This window comes from Papio anubis, chromosome 7, assembly GCF_008728515.1.
Source record: "Papio anubis isolate 15944 chromosome 7, Panubis1.0, whole genome shotgun sequence".
In the NCBI taxonomy this organism is placed as follows: Eukaryota; Metazoa; Chordata; class Mammalia; order Primates; family Cercopithecidae; genus Papio; species Papio anubis.
In genome coordinates this window covers 131,845,795-131,873,464 of record NC_044982.1, presented here as the reverse complement: position 1 = coordinate 131,873,464, position 27,670 = coordinate 131,845,795, and the positions used below count along the sequence as shown (strand labels likewise).

Here is a 27,670-nt window from a genome sequence, read left to right as displayed (position 1 = left end):
TGTAAGAGCTAAGTGTTAGCATCTCTCTCCAACTCTGCATTCCCTGAAGTCATACTGGTACCTTGAAAGCAGGCAAGTTTTAGTATTTACACATGGAAATCAGCAGGCAACTACAAACAAGGCTGTTTTGGCTGGGAAGCTGCCTAGTTTGTGATGAATGGCTTTTTCAAAAAGAATCTAGACTCTAGAATCTAGATGCTAGATTTGAATTGCTAATATTTTGGCAGATTTAGCATAGATTGTTGCATCTATGTTCATGAGTGAGATTAATCTGAAATTTTTTTTCTTGTAATACTTTCGCTTGGCTTTTGAATGGAAATTGTGCTATCATTGTAAATTAACTGGGAATTGCTTTCTTTCTTTCTATTCTCCGGAAAAGTTTGATTAAAACTGAAATTAACTGTTTCCAGTAGAACTTATCAGTAAAATCATTTTGGGCCTGCTATGGTGTGTGTGTGTGTGTGTGTGTGTGTGCATGCATGCACATGCCTGTGAAAAGATTTAGGGTACTGACACAATTTCTTTTTCTTTTTTTTTGAGACAGAGTCTCATTCTGTCGCCCAGGCTGGGGTGCAGAGTCGCCATCTCGGCTCACTGCAACCTCCACCTTTTGGGTTCAAGTGATTCTCGTGCCTCAGCCTCCCAAGTAGTTGGAACTATAGACCCCCGCCACCATGCCTGGCTAATTTGTGTATTTTTAGTAGAGATGAGGTTTCGCCTTGTTGGCCAGGCTGGTCTCGAACTACTGACCTCAAGTGATCCACCTGCCTCGGTGGTGCCAGGATTACAGGCCTGAGCCACAGTGCCTGGGCAACAATTTCAATATTGGTTGTAAGACCATTCATGTTTTCCTATTTTTATTTCATTTTTTTTCTGTTGTTTTTCTGGAGTCCATTTTCTAAGAAGTTGTCCTTCTTACTCAAGTTATCAAATCTATTGGCATAAAGATTTTCTTAACATTCCTGTGTTAGCTTTTTAATTATGCTTGATCTGTAGTTTTTAAAAAATTTTCAATATTTTAATATGTGTCTCCCTTTTTATTGATCAACCTTGCCAGAGGTTTGCCAATTTTGTTGGCATTTCAAAAACAACCTTTTTCTTTGTTGATGCTCTTTGGTGTGTATTTGTTTTCCGTTTCTTTAATTTATGTTTTGATTATTTTTTCACTTTTAATATCTTGTTCTGTTGCCCTTTGTCTAATGTTAAAAGTCTGGCCGGATGCAGTGGTTCACTGCATAGTGGCTCACTGCAAGATCTAACTTTTAACATTAGAAAAAGAGCATTTTTGGAAGCCAAGTTGAGAGGATAGTTTGAGGCCAGGAGTTTGAGATCAGCCTGGCCAACATAGTGAGACCCCTGTCTGTACAAAATAAATAAAATTGTCTTATTAATTTTTTACCTTTTCTTTTTTCTGAAATTTGGCTATATATTTTCTCCTAGCACTACAAGTTTTGATCTGTACTATTTTTGTTATAATTTAGGTCAATTTTTTAAACTTCCATCATATTTTTCTTTATTCCATGAATAATTGCTAAATATATAACTTTTGAATATTTTAAAAATTTATTTATTGTGACTATTATACTGTATATAATACTGATGCATCAAAATTTATCAAGACTCGCTTTATCTCCTAACACGTGGTCCATTTTCATAAACACTACATGTGTATTTAAAAGGTTACAGTTTTTGCAGTTGCTGGGTACAATGTTCTATATATTTCTATTAAATTAAACTGTTCATATATTCCTTATCCTTACAAGTTTTAAAAATCTGTTTTACTGTTAATTATTAAGAGAGTTTCTTAAAATCTGTCATCTTGATGGTAGATTTGTCGATTTCTCCTTGTGATTTTGTCAGTATTTGATTTATACTAAAGGTGAGTTACTATTTGAATAAGTTTTTCTCAACATTTTATTGACTTCTACATGAAACTGACCTCTACATTAAACTTGAAATAATAGTTCAGTGAACATTTATATATCTTTGCCTAGATTTACGAACCACTAACCTTTGCCACATTGCTTTCTCTATTTCTATATGTGTATGGATGAATATATATGTATATATTTTTTAACATAGAGGTGAAATTGACATAAAATTAACAATTTGGAGTGCACAATTCAGTGGCATTTAGAACATTCACAATGTTGTGCAACCACCACCTCTATTTCTAAAACATTTTCATCACCTCAGGAAAAGCCTTATATCTACTAAGCAGTCACTTCCTACTCCCCCAACCAGCTCTTGGGAACCACTCATCAATATATCTCTATGGATTTACCTATTCTAGGTTGTCCATGTAATATGGGATCTTTCTATTTGGCTTCTTCATTTAGCATAATCTTTTGAAGTTCAAGCACGTTGTAGCATGTATCAGTACTTCATCTCTTCGTAAGACTGAGTAATATTCCATTATATGTATGTACATTTTGTTTATGTATTCATCTGTTAATGGACATTTGGACCATTTCTATTAATACCTTTTGGCTATCGTGAATAATGCTGCTATAAACATTTGTGTAAAAGCATCTGTTTGACCTTCTGTTTTCAGATCTTTTGGGTATATAGTTAGGAGTGGAATTGCTGGCCATATGGTAATTATATGTTTAACTTTTTGAAAAAATCGTTATCTGTTTCTACAGTGGCTGCATCATTTTACATTCCCACTAGCAATTTGTGAGAGTTCTAATTTCTCCACATCTTACCAATACTTGTTATTTTCCAGTGATGACAATGATGATTATTACTATTATGGCTCACCTAGTAGGTATGGAGTAGTATCTCATTGTGGGTTTGATTTGCGTTTCTCTAGTGACTAATGATGTGGAACAATTTTTCATGTGCTTGTTGACAATTTGTATAATCTTTTTCGGAGAAATAGCTATCAAGAACTTTGCTCATTTTTAAATTGGGTTGTCTTTTTGTTATTGAATTGTTAAAATTCTTTAAATATATTACGGACAGTAAACTCTCTCTTTTTTTTTTTTTTTTTTTGAGACAGTGTCTCGCTCTGTTACCCAGGCTGGAGTACAGTGGCACGATCTTGGCTCACTGCAACCTCCACCTCCCGGGTTCAAGCAATTCTTCTGCCTCAACCTCCCGAGTAGCTAGGATTACAGGCATGTGCCACCACGCCCAGCTAATTTTTAGTAGAGACGGGGTTTCACCGTCTCTACTAAATATTGGCCAGGCTGGTCTCAAACTCCTGACCTTGTGATTTGCTGGCCTCGGCCTCACAAAGTGCTGGAATTACAGGCGTGAGCCACCGCACCTGGCCTCTAGACACTAGACTCTTATCAGATATATGATTTGCAAGTATTTTCTCCCTTGTATCAGTTGTCTTTTCATTTAATAATGGCCTTTGATGTATGAATGTTTTTCATTTTGATAAAATCAAGTTTATTTTGTTGTCTGTTGCTCATGCTTTTGATAGCATATCTAAGAATCCACTGTTCAAGGACATGAAAATTTACCCCTATATTTTCCGCTAAGAGTTTTATAGTTTTCGTTCTTACATTGAGGTCTTTGATCCATTTTGAGTTAATTTTTCTATGTGCTGTGATGTAGGGGGTGCCTGTTTATTCTTTTGCATGTGATATTCAGTTGTCCCAGAACCATTTGTTAAAGAGACTATTCGTTCCCCATTGAATGGTCTTGGCATTCTTGTTGAAAATCAATTGGCCATAGATGTATGGATTTACTTATGGACTCTCAATTTTACTCCATGGTTCTACAGGTTTATCCTTATGCCAGTATCACCTTGTTTTGATTACTTTAGATTTGTATAAGTTTTAAACCAGGAAGTGTGTGACTTCCAGCTTTGTTACTCTTTTTTCTTTTTGAGACGGAGTCTCGCTTCATCGCCCGGGCTGAAGTGCAATGGCACGATCTTGGCTCACTGCAACCTCTGCCTCCTGGGTTCAAGTGATTCTCCTGCTTCAGCCTCCCCAGTAGCTGGGATTACAGGCGCCTGCCACCAGGCTGGCTAATTTTTGTATTTTAGTAGAGACGAGTTTTCACCATGTTGGCCAGGCTAGTCTCAAACTCCTGACCTCAAGCGATCTACCCGCCTTGGCCCCCCAAAGTGCTGGGATTACAGGCCTGAGCCACCACGCCTGGCCTGTAATTCTTTTTCAAGATTGTTTTGGCCCCTTGTAGCTATATGAATTTGAGAATTGGCTTTTACATTTTTGTGAAAAGGCCATTGGAATTTTGACAGGAATTATGTTATCTCTGTAGATTTGGATAGTATTGCCATCTTTAGTTTTCCAATCCACCAACACAAGGTGTGTTTCTATTTATTTAGCTCCTTTTTAATTTCTTTCAGCAATGTTTCAGTGTAGATGCCTTTCACTTCCTTGTTTCAATTTATCATGAGGTATTTTTGTCTTTTGGATGTTATTATAGTGGAATTGTATTCTCACTTTCTTTTTCAGATTGTTTAGTGCTTCTGTATAGCAACGGAACTGATTTTTGAGTATTGTATTACACCTGCAATTTGGATGAATTCACTTATTAGCTCTATTGTTTCTTCTGTGGATTTTTTTTTTGAGACTGAGTCTTGCTTGTCGCCCAGGCTGGAGTGCAGTGGTATGATCTCGGCTCACTGCAAGCTCCGCCTCTTGGGTTCACGCCGTTCTCCTGCCTCAGCCTCCCGAGTAGCTGGGACTACAGGTGCCTGCCACCACGCCCAGCTAATTTTTTGCATTTTTAGTAGAGAGGGGGTTTCACCATGTCAGCCAGAATGGTCTCGATCTCCTGACCTTGTGATCCGCCTGCCTTGGCCTCCCAAAGTGCTGGGATTACAGACGTGAGCCACCGCACCCAGCCTCTTCTGTGGATTTTTTGGTATTTTCCATATAATAAGGTCATCTGCAAAAAGGAATAGTTTTACTTTTTCTTTTTAATCTATATTCCTTTTACTTTTTTCTTGCCTAATTTCTCTAGCTAGAACTTCCAGTAAAATGTTAAATTGTACCTGTGAAAGTGGACATACTTGTCTTGTTCCTGATCTTGGGAGAAAAGCTTTCAGTCTTTCACTATTGAGTATAGTATTAGCTGTGGGTTATTCATAAATGCCCTTTATTATGTTAAGGAAGTTCCTTCCTATTTTTAGTTTTCTGGGTGTTTTTGCTCATGAAATAGTATTGAATTTTGTCAAATGTTTTTCTGCATCAATTGAGATGATAATATCGTTTTTCCTTCATTCTATTAATGTGATATGTTACATTAATCGATTTTCGTATGTTGAATCATCCTTACATTCTGTAGATTCCTGGTATAAAACCCATGTGGTCACACTGTGTAATCTTTTAATATGCTGTTGAATTTCATTTGCTAGTATTTTGTTGAGGAGTTTTGCAACTATATTCATATATGCTGAGTATATTGCATATTCTCCTGTGGTTTCTTTATTTGGCTTAGGTGTCAGGGCAATGCTGGTTTCATAGAATGAGTAGAAAGCATTCCTTTCTCTTCTTTAGGAAGACTTTGAGAAGGATTGATGTTAATTCTTTATATGTTTGGTATAATTCACCAGCGAAGTCATCTGGTCCTGGAGTTTTCTTTGTTGGGAGTTTTATTATTATTATTATTGATGTAATCTCTCTCTCTCTCTTTTATTTTTTGAGCCCTGCTCTGTCACCCAGGCTGAAGTGCAGTGGCACAATCTTGGCTCACTGCAACCTCTGCCTCCTGGGTTCAAGCAATCCTCCTGCCTCAGCCTCCTGAATAGCTGAGACTACAGGTGCATGCCACCATGCCGAGCTAATTTTTTGTAGAGGCAGGGCTTCACCATGTTACCCAGGCTGGTCTCAAGCTTTCCTTCTGCCTCAGCCTCCCAAAGTGCTAGGATTACAGGTGTGAGCCACTGCGCCCTTTTAAATGTAAATGGTTGTTGCTTGATGTTCCCTCTGACCCTTGCTTTTTGCTATATCCCATTGGTTCTGGTATGTTGTTTTCATTTTTATTTATATCTAAGTATTCTCCAACTTCCGTTGTGATTTCTCCTTTGATCTATTCATTGTTTAAGAGTGTTTTTAAATTTCCCATATTGGTGAATTTTCACATATTTATTTGTGAATAAAAATAGTTTTCCTTTTGTTAATTGATTTTTAGGTGCATCCCATTGTGGTCAGAGAATATACTTTCTTTGATTTCAATTTTTAATAATTTATTGAAACAATAACATATTGTTATGTGGCCTAATATATGATCTCTCCTGTAGAATGTTCCATGTGCATTTGAGAAGATTGTTTATTGTGTTGTTGGGTAGAGAGTTTTATCTATATCTGTCAGGTCTGGTTTATATAGGTCTAGTTGGTCTAGGTCAGTGCTATTCAATCTTTTGGCTTTCCTGGGCCACATAGGAAGAACAATTGTCTTGGGCCACACATGAAATACACTAACACTAACCATAGCCGATGAGCTAAAAAAAAAAAAAAAGAAATCACACACAAAAATCATATCTTAAGAAAGTTTACAATTTTGTATTGGGCCACATCCAAAGTCATCCTGGGCTGCATGCAGCCTGTGGGACTGCAGGTTGGAAAAGCTTGGTCTAGGTTGTTCAGATCTTTTATTTTCTTACCGATATTCTGTCTGGATGTTCTAACCCTTATTGAGAGTAGGGTATTGAAGTTTCCAAATAATATTGTAGAGTTCTCTATTTCTCTCTTCAATTCTGTCAGTATTTGTTTCATATATTTTTGAGTTGTTTTGTTTGGTGCAAATATGTGCATAATTTTTATATCTTGTTGATAAATTGACCCTTTTATCAATACATAATCACCTTCTTTTTCTCTTGTAGCAGTTTTTGGCTTTAAGTCTAAAGTATAACCATTCCTACTCTTTTTTGATTACTATTTGCATGGAATATCTTTTTCACTCTGTATTAGTTTCCTAGGGGCACTGTAACAAAGTATTGCAAATAGGGTGCCTTAAAACAACACAAATATATCTCTTACAGTTCTGGATGCCTAAAATTATAAATCAAAGTGTTGACAGGATTATGCTGTTTCTGAAGCCTCTATGGCAGAATCCTTTCTTGCCTCTTCCAGCTTCTGGTAGTCCCAGGAATTCCTTGGCTGATAGCTGCATAACTTCAATCTCTGCCTCCTTCTTCACATGTCTTTCTTCCCTGTGTCTCTTCTCCTCTTCTCTCTCTCTCTCTTTTTTTCTTTTCTCTAAAATCTTGTTTTTATTTTATTTTATTTTTTTTGGAGACAGGGTCTCACTCTGTTGCCCAGGCTGGAGTGCAGTGATGGAATCATGGCTCACTGCAGCCTCAACCTCCTAGGCACAAACAATCCTCCCACCTGAGCCTCCCAAGCAGTTGGAAATACAGGTACATGCCACCACACTTGGCTAATTTTGTGTGTGTGTGTGTTTGTGTGTGTGTGTGTCTGTGTGCATGTAGAGACAGGGTCTTACTATGTTGCCCAGGCTGGTTTCGAACTCCTGGCCTCAAGTGATCCTCCTGCTGTGGCCTCCCAAAGTGCTGGGATCACAAGTGTGAGGCACTATGCCCAGCCTTCTCCTCCTGTTATAAGCACACCAGTCATACTGATTTAGGGCCCATCCTAATGACCTCATCTTAATTCGATTATGTGTGCAAAGACCCTATTTCCAAATAAGGTCACATTGACAGGTGCTGGCTGTTAGGACTTTAATATATCTTTTAGAGGGACATAATTTAACCCACATACCATCCTTTCACTCAAATGATTTGTGTCTTTGGATCAGTCACTTGTGGATAGCATACAGTTGCATCGGTTTTAAAAACACACTGCTGGGGCCGGGCACAGTGGCTTACACCTGTAATCCCAGCACTTTGGGAGGTAGAAGTGGGCGGATCACGAGGTCAAGAGATCGAAACAATCTTGGCCAACATGATGAAACCCCATCTCTACTAAATATACAAAAATTAGCTGGGCGCGGTGGTGTGCTCCTGTAGTCCCAGCTACTCAGGAGGCTGAGGCCAGAGAATCGCTTGAACCCAGGAGGCAGAGGTTGCAGTGAGCCGAGATCGTGCCACTGCACTCCAGCCTGGTGACAGAGCGAGCCTCCATCTCACAAAACTAACAAACAAACAAACAATAAACCAAAAACACATCATGCTAATTTTTCTGCCTTTTGATTTGAAAGTTTAATCTATTTACATAAAGTAATAACTGATAAGAAAGTACTACTTATGCCATTTTGCTCTTTGTTTTCTGTATGTCTTTTAAAAAAATTCCTAACCTTTGTGTAAATACTACCAGAGTAGGACTTTTCTAAAATGTCAAAAAAACAACAGATGTTGGTGAGGATGCAGAGAAAAGGGAAACTCATACACTGCTGGTGGGAATGCAAACCAGTACAACTTCCATGGAAAACAATATGGAGGCTCTCAAAGAACTAAAAGCAGAACCATCATTCCATCCAGCAATCCCACCACTGGTTATCTACCCAATGGCAAATAAGTCATTGTATCAAAGAGACACCTGCACCCATATGTTTATCACTGCACCATTCCCAATAGCAAAGATATGGAATCAACCTAAGTGTCTATCCACAGATGATTGGACAAAGAAAATATGGTTTATGTATACCATGGAATACTACTCAGCCATTAAGAAAAAGAATGAAATCATGTTTTTTGTAGCAACATGGTTGGAACTGGAGGCCATTATCTTAAGTGAAATAACTCTGAAATGGAAAGTTAAATACCTCATGTTCTCACCCATAAGTGGGAGCCAAACAATGTGTACACATGGACATGGAGTGTGGAACAATAGACACTGGAGACTTGGAAGGTGGGAGGGTTCGAGGGGGCTGAGAAATGAGAAACTACCTTTTGGGGACAATTGTAGACTATCTGGGTGATGGGGACACTGAAAGCCCAGACTTCACCACTACATGGTACGTTCATGGAACAAAACTGCACTTGTACCCCCTAAATCTACAAAAATTAAAAAAAAAATACTTTTCTAAAAGAACTTTTAAAGACACCTGGTTTAATCAAATACAATTTAGTTAACTATGCAGTTTTAGCATACTTCTAATTAAGTATCATAATTCATAATAATAGCAAAAATATACACGATACCTAGAGTTAACAGTGTTAACTCTAAATGTTTGGTCATGATACCATTATGAAGGCTTCAAAAAGTAAAATTTATCATATGCTTGATTCTAAATTCCATATTTTTCTATCAGCTCTTCTGCTTTAGAAATAAAGGCACTCATTGTATCTTCCTTTGATAATCCTTTTTGGAGGTTCTGTGCTTCCCATTTGGCCTTGCCTTTTAATTCTAGCATTTCTGGACACTCAATAGTAATGTTTCCAATTTACAGCTTGTTTCTAAAACCCATAGAGTTCTTTCAGTTCTTCATCATCTGGTCTTGTTTTCAGCTTCCTCACATCTTCCGTGATCATGTCAAAATCAGCCTGCAGGGACACGGTAGCTGGCTGGGCTGTTGCTGCTCTCCAGGCACTCCTTCTGTATGTCTTATGCCTTTTTTGTTCCTCATTTCCTCCATTACTGCTTTCTTTTGTCTTGCATTGATTTTTTTTTTTTTTTTTTTGTAGTTTAATACCCTTCTAATTTTCTTGACCTTTTTTAGAAACAGGGTCTTGCTCTGTTGCCCAGGCTGCAGTGCAGTGGCATGATCATGGCTTACTGCAGCCTCAAACTCCTCTAATTTTCTTATCAGTATGGTAAAAAAATTTTTAAGTAGTTACCACAGAGGTTACAATTAACATCATAAATTTATACCAACCTAGTTTAAACTGATCCCAATTTAGCTTTAATAGCATACAAAAATCTCTGCTCTATACAGCTCTGCCCATACTTTATGTTGTGATTGTCACAAATTATATCTTTATATGTTGTGTGTCCATTAACAAAAATATATACGATTTTTTTCTTACTTTTTTTGTTATTTAAGCACCAAGCACAGGAGAAGCAAGGATACAAGAATTTTTATGTATTTATCTCTTAAATCACGTGGGAAATAAAAAAAGGAGTTATAAACTAAAAATACAGGAACACTGAGTTTTCTATTTATTTATATACTTACCTTTACTGGAGTTCTTTATATGACTTCTTGATATGACTTCCAGTTTCTGTCTTCATTTCATCCTAAAGGAATCTCATTTAGTATATTTTTGTAGAGCAGTTTCACTGGGAATAAACTTTCTTAGCTTTTGTTTATCTGGAAATGTCTTAATTTCTCTCTCCTTTTTGAAGGACAGTTTTGTGTTTCTGGATTCTTGGTTTACTAAAAGAAAAAGAGAAGTGGGGAGAGGAGGAAAGGGCCAGGGAGAGAGAGAGGGAGAGAGAAAGAAAAGGTAGAAAAGGAAGAAAAGATGTCTCTTAGTCAGCTTTGTATTGGAGCGCTCCTTCAATGTTTAGACAAGCTGTTTATAGCTCTGCCTTCGCCTTCACTTCCTGCTTGCATTGAACCTAGAGATCAACCAGAAGTGGAAGCTAATCTTCCACATAGATCTTCTCAGGTCTTTTCCAGCGTGTGTTCTACCTTGGGTATGCACATGGCTTTCTAAGTTCCCCAATATATGTGGACACTTTTGAATGCCTAATTTTTCAAAGAAACTCTCTCCCTGTCTTTTCCTTCCAGGCTTTCAGCATATCTGTAGTTTGCCTCAATTGTAATTTTTTGTCCCAGGTGTAGCATGTTGTTTATTGGTCTTATAATGTTTGCAAGGAATGCTCTTTGCATAGCCACTTTTCTTCCATGAGTAAGTCTGAGTTAGGTGAAACAAAGGCAAGCTCCTTGTGTCAGTCCTTCAGGTAACCTTCAGACAGGTTAGAAAAGAAAAACATGATTCTTTGTGAATACGATCTGCTCTTTTATCTCTGGAGCCAGAGTGAAGGGTCCAACACTGGCTGCTGTCTTCAAGACTTTCACTTAGTCTGGGAGAAAGGTGGAGCAAAGGCAAGTGAAAATTGAGCAAAGCTTTCTGGCATTTTTAATGTTTGTTTCTTGATTTGGTGTTCAGTTTTTTGCTGTAAACCTTTGACTGTTTTCCAGAGTTTTGATAAAGTTGATTGCTACAATTTTGCTCAATTTATCAGTGTTTCTGTGGAAGAAGAGAGTGGGGGAGAGGAGGAAAGGGCCAGGGGGAGAGAGAGAAAGATGCTCCCTCTTGCACCATTTTAATCAGTGTCACCATATATCCTTTTTAATGAGCCATTTGAAAGTAAATTGCAAATATCATAGCACTTCCTTCCCCCAAACTTAAACAGTATATCTTAGAAAAATACAAGTGTATAGGTATACTCTCATCAAAGACATTTAACATTGATACCATATTATTATCTAATATACGTTCTATTATTAATTTTCCTCAGTTGTCCCAATATAGCTTTTCCCTCCATTCCTATTCAAGTATCACACAAAGCATGGTGGCAAATGTGTTTTTAATTGCTTTATTTTCCCAGTGAATTGAACCTTTTGTTGAGTGAAGATGCTGAAACTAAATTTTACTCATAAGAGCTGCAACCCATAAGAGCTGATGTTAAATTTTTAGAATTTTGTGAGTCAGTTAACTTCACATTGGTGGCTTGAAATTGGCCAAGGTAAGGATATTTTCACCACAGAAACTGAAAAACACTAGAAATAAGTCTTCCCCTTCCCCTGAGTGCCTATTAAATATTTACCAGTGTACTATAGCTTTTTATCAATGTCTAGGGATTCATTTTATTTCTGATAATGGTTTTTTCCTTAAATATTTGTCTTAATACTATCATATGTCTCCTGGATTTTATTTCCCTGATACATTGTTTTTCTTTTTTTTCCCCACTTTTAATCTTTCTTTGTCTTTATAGTTGAAATAAATCACTTTAAGGCAGCATATGTTTGGGCTGGGGGCGGTGGCTCATGCCTGTAATCCCAGCACTTTGGGAGGCCAAGGTGAGTGGATTACCTGAGGTCAACATTTCAAGACCAGCCTGGCCAAAATGGCGAAACCCCATCTCTACTATAAAAAAAAAATAAAACCAATTAGCCAGGCATGGTGGTGGATGGATGTAATCCCAGCTATTCAGGAGGCTGAGGCAGGAGAGTTGCTTGAACTTGGGAGGTAGAGCTTGCAGTGAGCTGAGATTGTGCCACTGCATTCCAGCCTCGGTGACAGAGCAAGACCCCATCTCAAAAATAAAATAAAATCTCAATTTGACAATCTTTGATTGTAACTTAGAGTTTAGTCCATTTGGACACTAGTTATTATTGATATATTTGAATTTATCTCTGTTTTCCTTGTGCTGGATTATGTCCTATTTGACCCCCTTCTGTCCCCCACTACTCCCTGTAAGTCACTGATACTATGTGCTGCTCTGTGGCCTATGAGGATGACCTCTACAGCATCATCTGGGTTCCCTTGCCATCTGGTTTTGGGTTAAGTTCATAAATATGACAGACCCATAGGTTTGGGAAGGTGTTCCTCCCTACCTGGCTACCATCTGTCAGTGGTTGCAGTCTGTTATGACTTTAGCTCCTGTTGGGAGGTGCCTCTTTCTTGGTTCCAACTCTTACTGAGCTCCGTTGACAAAGTCCTCATCTCTTTCTCTACCAGGCTTTGGGTTAGTATTGGTTTCCCACTCTTGCTCATCTCAGTATTTTTCACTCCCCCTTACTGGTTCCCTTAAACCTGCCCTCATCTCGTTAAATGTTTCCTTCACTAAACCCTTTTCATGTAAGCACTTCAAATGTGTCATGTGTTTCTTTTGGGACTATGAATGATATAATCTTCTTTGCAGCTTTTAAAATGTCCTTGCTGTTTCCTTGTTTCTTTTTTCTCATATCCCCCATTCTTTCAGCTTGAAGTTTTTCCCCCTCATTTTACTTTTTCCACTCTTACTTTAGAAGTTATATATTCTGTTTCTATTCTTTTAATGATTACTCAAAATATTTCAACAGAAATAATTTGCTTAAGAGATTTTTAGGACACTTTAACTCTGATAACCTTCCTCTTAGATTATAAGCAATTTTACTCAATTCTTTAATTCTGTATTTTATTAAACAAACAAATTATATATTAATAAATATGATCATATATACTTGTGCCTGTTTAGAGATCTTAACATGTTTAAAATTTTCTTCATCAACTTTCTTTTGCATTACAAACTCTCCTTATAGGATCATTTTTCATTTTTCTAAAGTACATGCTTATAGATCCCTCTGGTAAGGGTCTATTGGTAATACATCTTCCATGGTGTTCTTTATTGGAAAGTGTATTTATTTTGTCATTATTCTTCAAAGATATTTTCACTGGGTATGTAATTCTAAAGTGACATTTTTAATATTCTAGGTTTCTACTTGTTGCAATTGAGAAGCTAGCAAACTTCACATCTACCTTCCTTCTTTTTGTTCTGGCAGCTTTAAAATCTTGTTTTGTCTTTGGTATGTCATAGTTTTTCAGTGATGGTCTTGGTCTATATTTCTGTTTTATTTATTGTACTTGCAATATATTGGACTTTTTGAATCTAAAGATTCATGTCTTTAATTATGTTGGAAATATTAGTAACTCTCTTTCATTTTTTCATTCATTCCCTTTCAGTATTGCAAGTATATATTTGTTAGAGCTTCACACTCTACCCATGTTTTTGTTTATCTTTATTATGTATATTTTATCTCTCTGACTTTCTATGTTGTACTCTATGCAATTTTTTCAGATTTATCTTTCAGTTTACTAATTATTTCTTCATCTCTGACTAATCTGCTGTTTAATCCCAATACCACAGTTTGAATTTTTTCAATAAATATATTTTACATTTCTTAAAGTTCTTGTTGGTTTTACTACTCTACTCATTTATTATAGACTCATTATTTGGCTATATTTTATTTTATTTAAAAATGTATTAGATATGTTTATTTTATATTCTATATCAACTTTATATCCGAAGCTTTTGTGAGTCTGATAATGCAATTTTTTAAAGGCTGAGACTTGTCCCTGATAACTTATTTCTTCATGTCTCACTATCTTTTATTATGGATTTATGTTCCTTGAGATTTTATTAGTGGGGTTTTTTGAAAGTCCAAGTTGAAATTTAATTTCTTGAGAGAAATTTGCTTCAGTTTCTACTAAATGCCTGGGGACACTACCAACCTAAGACTTATTTAAATACAAATTGTTTCTTGTGTTTTGGGGAGGACATTCAGATTCTGTATATTCTGTCACTAAATCCACTTGAGAGCTTGCTTGTAGTTTTGAATTATCAAGAATAACTTATTTCTGACCTTTATTTATGGCCAAGACTGAGACAGGCAATTTTCCTTACCATTTTCCTCTATGAGTAGATTGTTTTCTAGTTCACTCACTGAGAATATTGCTTTTTTGGGATTCCTTACTTTATGCAAAGTCCAGTATGATGGCCTGCCTCCCTTGGGCCCAGGTTCTGTCTCTTGTCTGTCATTCTGAATGTTCAGTGATAACCAGAATAGGGGAAGAGGAAGGTGGGGAAGAAATGGGGAGATGTAGGTCAGGGGATGCAAAGTAGCAGATGTGTAGGATGAACAAGCCTGAAGATCTAATGCACAACATGAGGACTATAGTTAATAAAATTGTACTGTATTTCGGATTCCTGCAAAGTGGGTAGTTTTCAGCTGCTCAAAAACAGTAACAACAAAATTAATGGGTTACTATGTGAGATGATGGATACGGTTATTTGCTTCACTGTAGTAACCATATCACTATCTATATATATCCCATAACCTCATGTTGTATACTTTAAATATATACAATAAAATTTATTAAAAAGTTTTTTTTGTTTGTGAGCTAGCCTGCCAAGAACCATAATTTTATATTGCTCCTGGATAAGGATAATCTTTATCTTATTTAGTTTAATCTTTCTCCTACTCTTAAGCGGTCATGTTGTTTCAGTTTTTCCTTATTAAGTACAATAGTGGAGTGAACATCTTTGCTTTTATATTTGTTGCTTCATTAACATTTAAATTGTTTTCTTGAGATAATTTCTGAGTAGGATTTCTGGGTCAAAGGAAAAATGACTATTGATGCAAATGAAGTTTAGGAAGTAGGATCAACAAGATTTGGGTGTAGGAGGTGAGGCAGAGGAAGGAATCTAGTATGAGACTTAAGGTTTTGGCTTCGGTAACTGGGTAGATGATGATGTCATTAACTAAGATTGGGAATACAGGTTAAGGTGGGTGTGTGCGTGGGGAATGATAACAAGTTCAGTTTGGACATGTTGCCTCTGAGGTGACATGTAGGTAGAGAAATTTTTAGTAGGCAGTTGGAAATACAGGGCAGAAGCTCAGGAGAGGGTTTCAGGCCATAGATACGGATCTGAGATTCACAAAGTTGGGATCCTCAGATCCCTGAGATTCCTTGGATATATTTTCAGTGGTCTGTGTTCACTAGGTTGATTTTTACATTTATGCTTACATTCATGCTTTCATTTCAACAATAATCTGAATTATTTGGATGACCACCTCATGAATGAATATTGCCAACTTACTTCGGTGTCTGAATTGATATTTATGTTCATAATCTTGCTGGTGCCAAATATCACAAAGCTAGGCTTAATATGTGAATGATGCAAACAGGTCAAGTGCAGACACAATGGTGTCACTGTGTGCTTGCCCATGGGAATGAAGGTTTCACAGTAGTTTGAACAGAGAAAAGAGGTGGGAGAGCTGAATCATCACATGGCACACAGTTCTATTTTAATTAAAAAGGAACTATGTTATTAGCAGCCAGTCCTATATTCACATTGTAAGCTGACAATTCAGTTTCAAGAAAACAACATAACCACATAAATTAATGTTCATTTCATGAGTATTTTGCAATTTTAGTTTTATTTGCATTAACTTAAAAAAGTTTTTAGTTGTATCACTGTATAAGAACTATCAACATGGCTGGGTGTGGTGGCTCATGCCTGTAATCCCAGCACTTTGGGAGGACATGGCAGTGGATCACTTGTGGTCAGGAGTTCGAGACCAGCCTGGACAACATGGCAAAACCCTATCTTTAGTAAAAATACAAAAATTAGCTGGGTGAGGTGGTGGGCGCCTATAATCCCAGCTACTCAGGGGGCTGAGGCAGGAGAATTGCTTGAACCTGGGAGGTGGAGCTTGCAGTGAGATGATACCACGCCACTGCATTTCAGGTTAAGTGACAGAGCGAGGCTCTGTCTTAAAAAAAAACAAAAACAAAAACCCAAACCAAAAACAAAACCAAAAACAAAACCCTGTGAACTCAAGTAATTTACATTTAGTTTTATATTTAAGTATGTAAATAATATTATAATTTAAAAATTTTAGTCAATATTGAAAACTTAGGAGAGATATTTTTCTTTAAATGACATTTGTACATTACACAAATTTTTGTGCAAGGACTGAGGCATGAATTTCAATGGGACTTATGATTTGCAATATAGAATAAGAAGAAAAAGGTACTAAGAATGGAACCCTGGAAAGTATCAGAAATTAAGGAATTAACGAAGGGAGAGAGAAAAACTTGAAAGTAAACCCAATGGTAAGAGAAGAATAAGAAATCTAGAAAAGAAGAGAGTTCTCAAAAGGAGAAAATTGAAAAACATCCTTGAAAGGCACAGAGATAGCCTTGGCCCAAACATTTTTGATTGAATAGTAGTGTCAAAAGTCAAATTTTTGAAGTTGAAGAAATGAATGGGAGGTGTGACTGTGGAAACTTTCCTAAGTTTGGCTATGGTGAAAACAACAAATGCTTCCAGAATGGGGCACAATGTCACTATGAATGCAAGTGTTTGAGCATGTTTATTTGTTGAACAGAACAGGCTGATGGTGAGAAAATCCATATATAGGTGAAAGAATGAGGTTTAACATTAACAGAATAAGATTTTAGAAGAGATGGGACTCTGGCTAGGCATGGTGGCTTACGCCTGTAATCCTAGCACTTTGGGAGGCCAGCCCAGGCGTTCAAGACCAGCCTAGGCAACAAAATGAGAACCTGTCTCTACAAAAAATAAAAAAAGTAGCCAGGTGTAGTGGCGCACACTTGTGGTCCCAGCTGCAAAGGAGGCTGAGGCAAGAGAATCGTTTGAGCCCAGGAAGTTGAGGCTACAGTGAGCCATGTTCACATCACTGTGCTTCAGCCTGTGTGACAGAACAATACTATATCTCAAAATAAATAAATAGATAAATAAATAAATAAAAACAGAGACTTAGTGTGATACAGATGACAAATGGCAGGATTACCCTGAAGGGTAATAATATTCTGATATTCTTCTTTTGAGATGAGATATGAGGAAGTTTAAAAGTGGAAACTGGAGTTGATGCTTGGTGGCTTCCAATTTTCTGTGAAGTAGGGCCAGAGTGATAGGGAGACAGTATTATGAGGTTCATGAAAGCAGTGGTGAAGATTTGTAATAGTTATTATGGGAAATGATCAGGGAACTTAGCAATACCGAATGCCTTGCTGAGATCTGAGTTCTAGTCTTGGCGGTGTCACTGACTAGCTCTGCAAATTAGGCAACTCGTTTATCTTGTCTGAATATTTGTAGAATAAAGAATTTGGAATAGGTAATTTCTGAAGTGCTCTCTAGTCTGCAAATCATTTAATTTATAACTCAGGCACTAAATCCTTTACAATAAGTAACCTAACAAAATAAATGCTTTATTTTCCTCTTATAAGAGTTACTTGCAGAGCAAAAATATTAAGCCATTTTGGACAGCATCTAATCTGAAAGCCCATGTCGATAATTTAAAAGCCAGTTAGAATAGGAAAGGAAAAAGAAATGGAAGACTTACTTTTTCTCCTCACTTGTGAAATGTAGCAATCATCCACCAAAACTAAACAACACGAAACAACACTCATAGATCCATGAACTACAATAAGAAAAATAGTGAAAGAAATTATTGTTAGTGTCTTTTTGGCTTCTAGTTCCTGAGAATTTCTAAGTGAATTCAGCTATGAGTTAAATCATTATGAAATTCCAGTGAGGAATTGAGGAAAATGGGACGGCCTCAAGGAATTTCTTGTAACAGAATTCACTCCAAAGATCTAGCTACAGTGCCTTTTAAAGGAAAGAATGGCTCTGAATAAATAGAGGCTTGACAGTGACTGAAAATGTAAATTTAATGGTTCTTTTCTCTGTGCTCTCAAGCATTTTGTTCATAATTACACTTTTTAGAATTTAAATTTAATTTATAATTTGAAGTGTTAATCAACCAAAGTAACTTCCTGAAGATCATATCTGGCCTTGCAAAGAAAGTTAAAACTACATTGATCAATGACAGGAAAACTAACTCTTTATTTTTCCATTGAAAAAGTTTTTTGCTTTAAAAAGATCAAAGCAATAGTAAAGCATCTCAATGCCTGACATGCCAGAAAATCCAGGACCGTATGATTTGCTGAACAGCTTATCCTGGAACACTGGGAAAGCGACTTTTATGGAGCCATGTGCACCCGCTAGACTCCATTGTGTCCACTTGGCTGTGCCTCTGTGGAGGAGGAAGAAGCCTCCAGTAGCAGGCAAGGTGCTCGCCTTGCCAACTTTCACACCATTTATCGATTTACACTTCTGCTTCCCACCAGAATCTGAGCTCCTGGAGAACAGGGGAATTGCTTAATTCATCTTTTTTTCCCTAGAGCCTATAACAGCAATGTGCATATAACAACTTCCTAAAATATGCTTATAGGATCAATGAATGAGGCAAATCTATGATCCAGTGTTGCAAATAATTAAGTGAAGAGTATAGAATAATTTCCAAACATTTTTAAGGTATGGGCAATAATAGTTCTTTTCAGTTATACTAACATGGAAAGAAATGACATCTGGCATCTTTCAAAATTAAGGAGAGATATATATATATATTCCTGAATACATCTATGAGCATATGTTGTTTTGATTATTTCCACATATCTCTTGCCAGGCCAACTTTTCTTTATTTTGTTATTCCCCTGATTAAGGATCCATGATGCTTTCTAGGTGCATGATGTATTGGTTTGGAGCCTTAGGACAATCTAATAAAAAGCAGAGTTTTCAATTAAGTCCAAGATTTCATCAGCATTGTGTAATGGAAATTACATAGAATCATATTATGTGGGCATAATTATTACTCAGTTCTTATCTGAATGCTAAGCAAAAACAAAAAAGAAAAAGAAGAAAAAAATGTATCTGAGTAACTGGGAAGTCCGGGAGATTGCATCTGGCTGTAGGCACAACTGTTCCAAAGACTCAAACCGTGTTGCCACGACTTTGTTTCCATCTTTATTTCTCAGGTTCACTTATTTCTTCTTGACTTCAGTCTTCAGTTAGGATTTATCCTCTACAAAGGCAAGATGGCTGGCCTCCAAATGCCTCAGGCTCACATCCTTCAAAGTAATCTCCGAAGTAGAGAAAATCTTCCCAATTAACTTCAGAGGAAAAGTCTGGGGGAGGACTCTGCTTGGCCTAAACTATGTCTTTATTTGCTAAATCTGGATTGCATGCCCTGGCCTTGTGGCCTAGGGAAGTTAGAGTCCCATGCTGGCCATTTCCTTTCAGGGAGTGCAGTTCTCCAAAGGAAAATGTGTGGCTGTTACTGGAAGGGAAGTAGAGACAGATGAATGTAGGTTTAACAGTCTACTACACCAGAGCTGAGACGTAGCTGGGATGTGCAGGTCCAGTGAACCAGCTGGCATCCTTCCAGATTGTTCAGGAGTCCATTCTGAATGGCTGGTGTCTATGCCATACCATTGTTAACTATTTAGAATACCATTCCTGAGTTACAAATAACATATGTAATGCAATATGAGCACTGTGGAACACATAAAAAGGACATTTATCTTTATGGAACAAAATTTACCCTTTGCACTTAAAACATTTGTTTTTGAAGAGGCAAGGTATTTTTTCAGAGTCTGATCAGAGGTAGAGGAGGGAAAGAGAATTGGTGAAACCCAGTGCTCTTTGTTTCTCATTAAGAAAAAATAGCACACATGTGCACACACATGCACACACACACATATATGAAGTATTTATATGATATTATCACTCGCCACAATATTTAAAAGTGATTTGACTTTCTGATAATAAGACCAAATATTCCCCTCAGTAGTGAGCTTAGGGAAACTAGCACCAAAGCAAAGCTAAGTCCCAAGTCCCTAAGATGCCCTTCAAAAGCAGTCATCCATTTAATTTGATCTATTAAACAAACTTAGCAGTTGGGATGCCCACACAGTGAGAAAGCCTGCTTAGAGATGAGATTTTGGCTTTAATTGGAATCTTCTGTCCTTTATTAGACAACCATAAGCTTCCAATTATATACACCGTCTTTGTTTCAAATATGAAATTTTGGATTTATTAAAACATAAATTTTTATTCTTAGCAACAGATTTAGGAATAAAAATGAGCTTCTGTCATGAACAAATATTATGAAGGTTTTTCTTCTTTCTTTCTTCCCTTTTTTGGCCACACCCCAAGCAGTTATTAAGAACTGACTAAACACCCACTGTGTATCCAGAACTGTGTTAGCTACTTGGAATTATTAAAAAGAAGTTGGAAAAGTGATTCCCGTCCTTGAAGAATTTAGGTAATATATCTCAGGAGAAAAAATTAATGTACCCAGAACAATCAGGTAACAAATAAACAGTTGCTTTGCTGTCTCCACTAATAGTATAATGACTTTCCCTCCATTTCAGTCTGTTGAAATTTTACCCATTCTTTGGGCTCTGTCTCCAGAACTGTCCTTTCTATAGCTTCACTGATTTCTTGAATGTAAGGTGGGGCCCATATTCCTGTGAACCAACCACCCAAACATTTGATTTAAATTGTCCCTCTTCAGATGTCTTTGGCTCTTTATCATCTACAGGCTGCAGTTCAGCCCTGACCACCTCTCTTGTCTTTTCCCCACCAGCTCTTCTAGGTACCTACTATTTTGAAGGCAAACCAAATCCTAGTATCAAACTCAAACCTAGTTTGGTACAGAACCTGGTACCCAAACCAAAGTTGCTAAATGCTGTGCATTTCCACATCCAGTCTTTTCTTCCTGCAATAACCCTTTCCTTCCCTTTCCCCCAACTTAGTCCCTGATGGAGTTCCACTTATCTACTAACTGATCTCAGACCTCACTCTCTACATGAGGTCTTCTCCCTTTCCATCTACTAGATCAGAATGTCTCTGTATTTCCTGTACCTATTTTTATGATTCTGGGTAGTAATGATTTTTTTTCATGTTTGCATTCCCCTTCTAGCCTCTGTACCTTGAGGGTGGCACCCATGCCTGACTTATTTTGGAGTCTTGAGTGCCTTGTAGAGTGCGTGACACACAGCAGGTTCTCCATAAAATTTTATTAAAATGAGTTAAATTAAATAGGAGTCTAGAGAAGACTTGAGGTAGCCGAAGGTCCTTACTGAGCCTCGGGTTTTCTTTTAATGTTGAAAAAGGGACAACAGGAGCAACACCCCAGAGATGGGCATGAACCTAGCAAAAGCTGGGGACCATGAATGAACACATCTGGCTTGCGTGGAGCCTGTAGAATAGGGAGTGTTGGGAAATAAGGTCAGAAAGGCTAGGCAGAGCCATAGAAGACTTTGTCAAAAGCAGAGGAGGTGAAACCTGATGTAATACCTAGTGCAATTCAAGAAAAGAAAAATTTAGAAATATCTGTACATAAAATAAGCCTCGTCCCTTCTATAATACCTCTACTTTGGAATTTATCATTTTGTTACTATTAGTATGTCACTGTTCCAAAGGGCCTTGCATCACTAAAGCATAACAGTGTGGGGTTTTGAAGTGGAGTGTGATGCATGGGAGTCGGAAGCCCTGGAATTGAATTTCCACTCTGGCACTAATTTGTGACTTGCTATGGTGAAATTGTTTTGAGTCGCTAATCCTCAGTGTTCTCATCTGTGGAATGAAGGCATGAAGGTGCATGACATGATTCATGAGTTCCCTTTGATCTCTAGTACTCAACATATGGAAGGATAATGAATTCTTAGCCAACTTATTAATCTACCCTTGTTTTTCTTTTTCTTTTTCTTTTCCTTTTTTTTTTTTTTTTTTTTTTTTTTTGAGATGGAGTCTTGCTCTGTAGCCCAGGCTGGAGTGCAATGGCACGATCTTGGCTCACTGCAACCTCTGCCTCCTGAGTTCAAGTGATTCTCCTGTCTCAGCCTCCCGAGTATCTGGACTACAGGCACGTGCCACCATGCCTGGCTACTTTTTGTATTTCTTTTTAGTACAGACAGGATTTCACCATATTGGTCAGTCTGGTCTCGAACTCCTGATCTCGTGATCCACCTGCCTCGGCCTCCCAAAGTACTGGGATTACAGGTGTGAGCCACCGTGCCCAACCTGTTCTTGGTTTTATTTGCTTGCTTGTTTACCAGTTTTCTGGTGTCAGAGTTGCTTTATTAAGCTGGTCTCTGACAGTCCCACAATATGCTCTGCTGAAATCAGCCTCTGAAGCTTGACCATCTTGTCAGACCTGGAAAGCCCTCCTCAACCTCCACTTCTCCTTCAAATCCCAGCCCCAGCCAACATCTTTCTTAAAGTTTTCCTGATCTCTCCATGTCTTTGCTATTTCCCTCCACTTTTAGAGTTTAAAGATAATTTGTCTTGAGTTACTACTTGCATCATACTGGCTTTTCTCTCTCCAATTAGTTTGTAAACATCTTAAAATAAGTAACTGTTAAGTGTAATATTTGCTTATCTCCCCCCGCCCCCACCGCCCCACCATCACCATACCTGGCATAAAGCGAGGCGCAAAATAAACATCTAAGGAGGTTTTTGAATATTGAACTGAATGATGTACAAGGGATATTAATAAAAATAGAAAAACTGAACGTCAAAAAGGATAATCTATAGGAATTGGAATGGAAATAATTGTAGCATATCAATAATTTTATACATGGTATTTGGTACCCAGCAAAAGACTGTTTTAAGACAGAGTGATCTGTGAAGTTTCTGGTCTGTGGGCTTGTCTTGAATTAAAGAGTGGGTGGTACTAGGGCTTAGAGATATTCCAGCCAACTCGAGGAAAAGAGAAACAGAGAACTGTTTACTGAGTGACTTTGCTGTTGGAAATGTCCCAACTGCAGCTTGGGAACATCGGGCAGAGTTACCACCCCGCTGCCACAACCTCTGCCAACTTGGATAAAAAGCAGTGAAGTTGACCTGTCTTTTGGCTCTGGAACAAGGCGAGGGAGCGCACCAGCAGGCATGGGAAGGAAGACGTTGTGAAATGAAAGACATGAAAAAGAGATGACTCTGATCTTCTTTCTCCTCACTACCCTGAGTCTCTCTCCTGCCTCCTTGACACCTGTAAACTGGTATAAAGCAGAATTCTCTACCTTACACCAAGGGGGGCCTGGGGCCCTTGGAGTCCAGCTTGGGATAACAAGACAGCAGTGAGAAACGGTTGTTTTGTTCCCTAAAGTGGTCCTAGGTTTGAAAAGGTTTGAAATTAGTGCTCTAAGAAGGTAATTAGCTTTTAAACAGCATAACACTTCAAAAAATCAATGTAAAATATAAGACAAAAAGTCGCTGTTTAAAGTAGTTGAGTTCTAGATCTGACAGTATCACGGCTCTCTTGGTTGTAAATTAGCTCATGGAGATAAAATGTCTGAGTTTAGGACTTCAGATCCTGCCTTTGCTGTCAGATTGCCTCAAGCTGTCTCTGGTAGGAAAGTCTAGAAACATGGATTCATTGTATACCACCCCCCCACTTTCTGACACGCTCCAAATCTGTTAGTGTTTGTAACAGAACTCTGCATTGCACTGATTTGTCTTACTGTGTGGGGAAATTGTAGGAATAACTCCCATGTGTCATCAACCATTTAGTCGGCATGCAGTTCCTTAGCAGGGAAAACGGGAAGATTTATTAGGGAAAGTATCTGTCATCCCATATAAATAGATGCACAGTTAACGCAGATGTAGCAGGCAGGGTGTATGTTTCTGTGTGACTGATCATGAGGAACTTATTATCAGGAACACTGTAGAAAAATCAGTCATTTGGGAAGGTGGCAAGTATAAGGGTACACTTATACTTCATGCAAAATGCTCCTCAAAATAGTAATTTTGGCTTTAAGTGCATTGTTGTGGTAGGAATCATTTTTATTAAAAATATATTTTTGCTTTAATTTTTTTACTATTGAGAAAATATATGCAAGTGATAAAAACAGCCAAATAATAGAAAAAGGATGTAAAGATCTTTTTCCTCTGCTCACCCCAGTCTCCTGCATCCCTCTCCCTCAGAGGCCATCACTGTTGCCAATTTATTTTGTGTCATTAGGAAATCTGCACAAACAAGCTCATCCTCTTCTTCAGCGTTACAAACATGGTAGTCCACTCCCCACACTCTTCTGAAGTGGTTCTGGAAAGCATTTCTTATTAGTCTGCAGTATGATCCAGGCTTATTGTTTTTCACAGATTTAACCAGTGTTGACATCTTGCCTGACTTGAGTTTTTTGCTTGTTTGTTTTAACATTACAGATACATTTTAACCATAGCACCCACTGCCCAATTCCATTGCTCTCTGCCCAAAGATAATCACTATCCTGAAATTAGCATATATCCTTCCTGCCTGGTTATTATATATTTTGCACATACATAGTTGGTATTTCATTGTATGACTTTGGCATTTGTATGACCGTTTATTGATCCAGCATTCTTTTTTTTTTTTTTTTCGTTTTTTTTTTTGAGACACGGTCTCATTCTGTCACTCAGGCTGCAGTGCAGTGTTGTGATCTCAGCTCCCTGCAGCCTCAACCTCCCCAGGCTCAGGTGATCCTCCCACCTCAGCCTTCTGAGTAGCTGAGACTATAGGCATGAGCCACCATGCTGGGCTAATTTTTGTATTTTTTGTGGAGGCAGGGTTTTACCATGTTGCCCAGGCTGGTCTTGAACTCCGGGGCTCAAGAGGTCCGCCTGCCCACATTGGTCTCCCAAGGTACTGGGATAAAGGTATGAGCCACTGAGCCCTGTCCACAATTATATTTTTGAACATTTAGGTTGGTTCCAATGTTTTGCTGTTAAAAACGGTGCTACAAAAAACATTGTATTTCATTTCTCCTTGGGCATATGCATGAGAATTTTTCAGGATACATACCCGCAGGCAGAATTGCTAGGTCATAGGTTAGCATGTGCTCATCAACTTTGTTTGATATTGCAACATTGTCCTCCAATGTGATTTTCAACAATACACATTCACACCAGCCATATTTACAAGTTCTTTTTTTCTTTTTCTTCCACATCCTTACCAACACTTGGGCTTCTCAGACTTCTAAATTTTGACCATCTGATGGATGTTAAATAGTACTTTATTGTGGTTTTAATTTGCATTTATTACTGAAGTTGAGTATCTTTTATGTTTTTTGGCTATTTAGTTTCCTTCTAACAATTAACTGTTGATACCATCGACAAATTTTCTACCGTATTGCTTGCTTTTTTCTTATTGATTTATAGAGATTTAAAAATATTCTTGATGCTAATACCCAGTAATATATACTATAATTAACTTCTCCAGTGGCTTGCATTTTCACTGTGTCTGGCGTCTTTTGTTTAATAGAATTTTAACATTTAAATGTATTCAAATGATCATTGTTATTTATGCTTTTGTTATTTTATTTAAGAAACTTGAAAATGTAATAAAGACATTCTCCTGTATTTACTTTGTGATTTTAAGATTCTCCCTGCCACCCTACCATACAGTTAAGGTTTTTAGTCCATGTAGGATGTATTTTGTTGTGGTATGAAATAGGGATGTAAATTCCTTTTCCCTGTACATAGTCAGTTGTCTTAGGACCACTAAGGTAATGTTTGCCACTCCCTGCCGATATGTAAGAGACTTCTGTTCTATATCAACTTTCCATGTATGTATTTGTCAGTATCTATACCCTTTATTCCATTCTTTTGGCTTATTTTTACTTTTTAATTTTTGAGACAGAGTTTCCCTTTGTCACCCAAAAGGTGGAGTGCAGTGGCATGATCTCGGCTCGCTGAAACCTGCACTTCCTGAGTTCAAGCAATTCTCATACCTCAGCCTCCAGAGTAGCTGGAATCACAGGCGTACACCACCACACCCAGCTAATTTTTGTATTTTTAGTAGAGACGGGTTTTACCATGTTGGCCAGGTTGGTCTCTAACTTCTGACGTCAAGCGATTGTCCCGCATCAGCCTCTCAAAGTGCTGGGATTACAGGTGTGAGCCACTGTGCCAGGCCCTTTCAGCCTATTTTTATATTCCTGTCCCCAAAGCCACACTGCTTAAAGAATTATAACCTTATATAATTAGCCTGCTAGGGCAAATCACCTCTCTTTAGTTTTCTTTTTCAAACATTTCTCTGCTAGTTGAGTATCTAATCTTCCACACCCACTTTTGGGTTAGATTGTTAAATTCCATGAAGCCTTGTTGGGATTCTGGTTGGAATTACAATGATTCATAGATTCATTATAAATTCACAGGGTGATCTGCCAGATTGACACAATTATCTTTCCATTCCTCAGTGTCTCATCATTTATCCAGTGCATCTTTTATGTTATGTTTTATAATTTTGACTAAATAGGTCTTGCAGATATTTCTGCCTAGATATCTATCCTAAATGGGAGAGCACACACACAGACACACACACACACAATTTTTTTCCACTCTCATACCATACCCTGAACATGTATTCAGAATACTGAATTTTCTTGTTTGAATTGTTTGTCTACACATTCTCCTGCATTTTTAATGTAAATTATCAGATAGTTTATAAACAGGGACATTTTTTCCCCTTCTTTCTAATTCTTATTCTTTTGAAGAGTATTGGCACTGGCTAGGACTTTTAATATTAATATAAGGGTTAAGAGAAGCTGTGATAACAGGCACTCTTGACTTGCTCCTGACTCTAAAGAGAATGCTTCTAATGTTTGACCACTAAGTATCATGTTTTTCTTGGGTTTTTGGCAGCTGTATACTTGGGAGAGATTGCTGATCCCTCCCTCTCACATTGGTTCTCTCTTTTTTCCTCTGTAGAATCTCTATTTTATTTGGAGACATCACTGTCAAGAAAATTGCCTGCATTTCACTGCCACCTTCAAGTGGGTGAGGGCATATAACATAGTTCCTGCCATTGGGATGTAAGTAGAAGTGATATATGCAAATTCCAGTAGTACCCCTAAAGTGGAAACATAATCACTCCTCCCTTTTCTCCTTCCTGCCCCCTAGAATGCAGATGTAATGACTGGAATTGGAGCAATCATGTTGTACTTGATGTGATCTTAGGAATAAAGATCTTACCAAATTTCAAAATATTAGAGGGAACTTGGCTCTGGGCCACCTAATCAGTCTTTTAGTTGCGAGAGAAATAAAATTCTATATAGTTTGGAATTTTCTGCCACTCACAGCCAAGCTCAATTATATACTTATATAATTGATGAAAAAGCAATTTATGGCAAAAAAAAAAAAAAAAAAGCTATTGGCAAACTGGAAATGGACTACAACCTCATTTTCCTGATAAAATTGTCATCTTTATCAATGAGGTAAATTACACTGGTAGATTTTTAATATTCAACCATTCTTGGTATTCTGTCATGATATGTTTTTACAGGTGGTAAATACAGAATGATTTTGTTTCTTACTTTTTGCAAGGTTTTAATATGAAAAACTTCAAACATACAAAAAATTTGGCCCATACAGTGAACACCCTTATGCCCACCAACCAGATTCTATAATTATTTTATTATATTTGCTTTGTGCCTTAT

General features: G+C 37.5%; 1 protein-coding gene and 1 pseudogene across 3 annotated transcripts in view; one reads left to right on the top strand and one right to left on the bottom strand.

Annotated features, from left to right (window-relative positions):
* LOC116268611 (zinc finger protein 280D-like) overlaps positions 1 to 27,670 on the top strand; it is a 244,960-nt gene that overhangs the window by 34,814 nt on the left and 182,476 nt on the right. For 2 of the 3 annotated variants that reach the window (XM_031669279.1, XM_031669278.1), the window contains one exon: positions 26,943 to 27,046. The gene's annotated coding sequence lies outside the window, so the exon portion shown is untranslated. Of the gene's footprint in view, positions 1 to 26,135; positions 27,047 to 27,670 lie in introns of those variants that run through there. The other variant, XM_031669281.1, reaches the window with a different exon arrangement.
* LOC116275908 lies at positions 9,062 to 24,375 on the bottom strand (annotated as a pseudogene).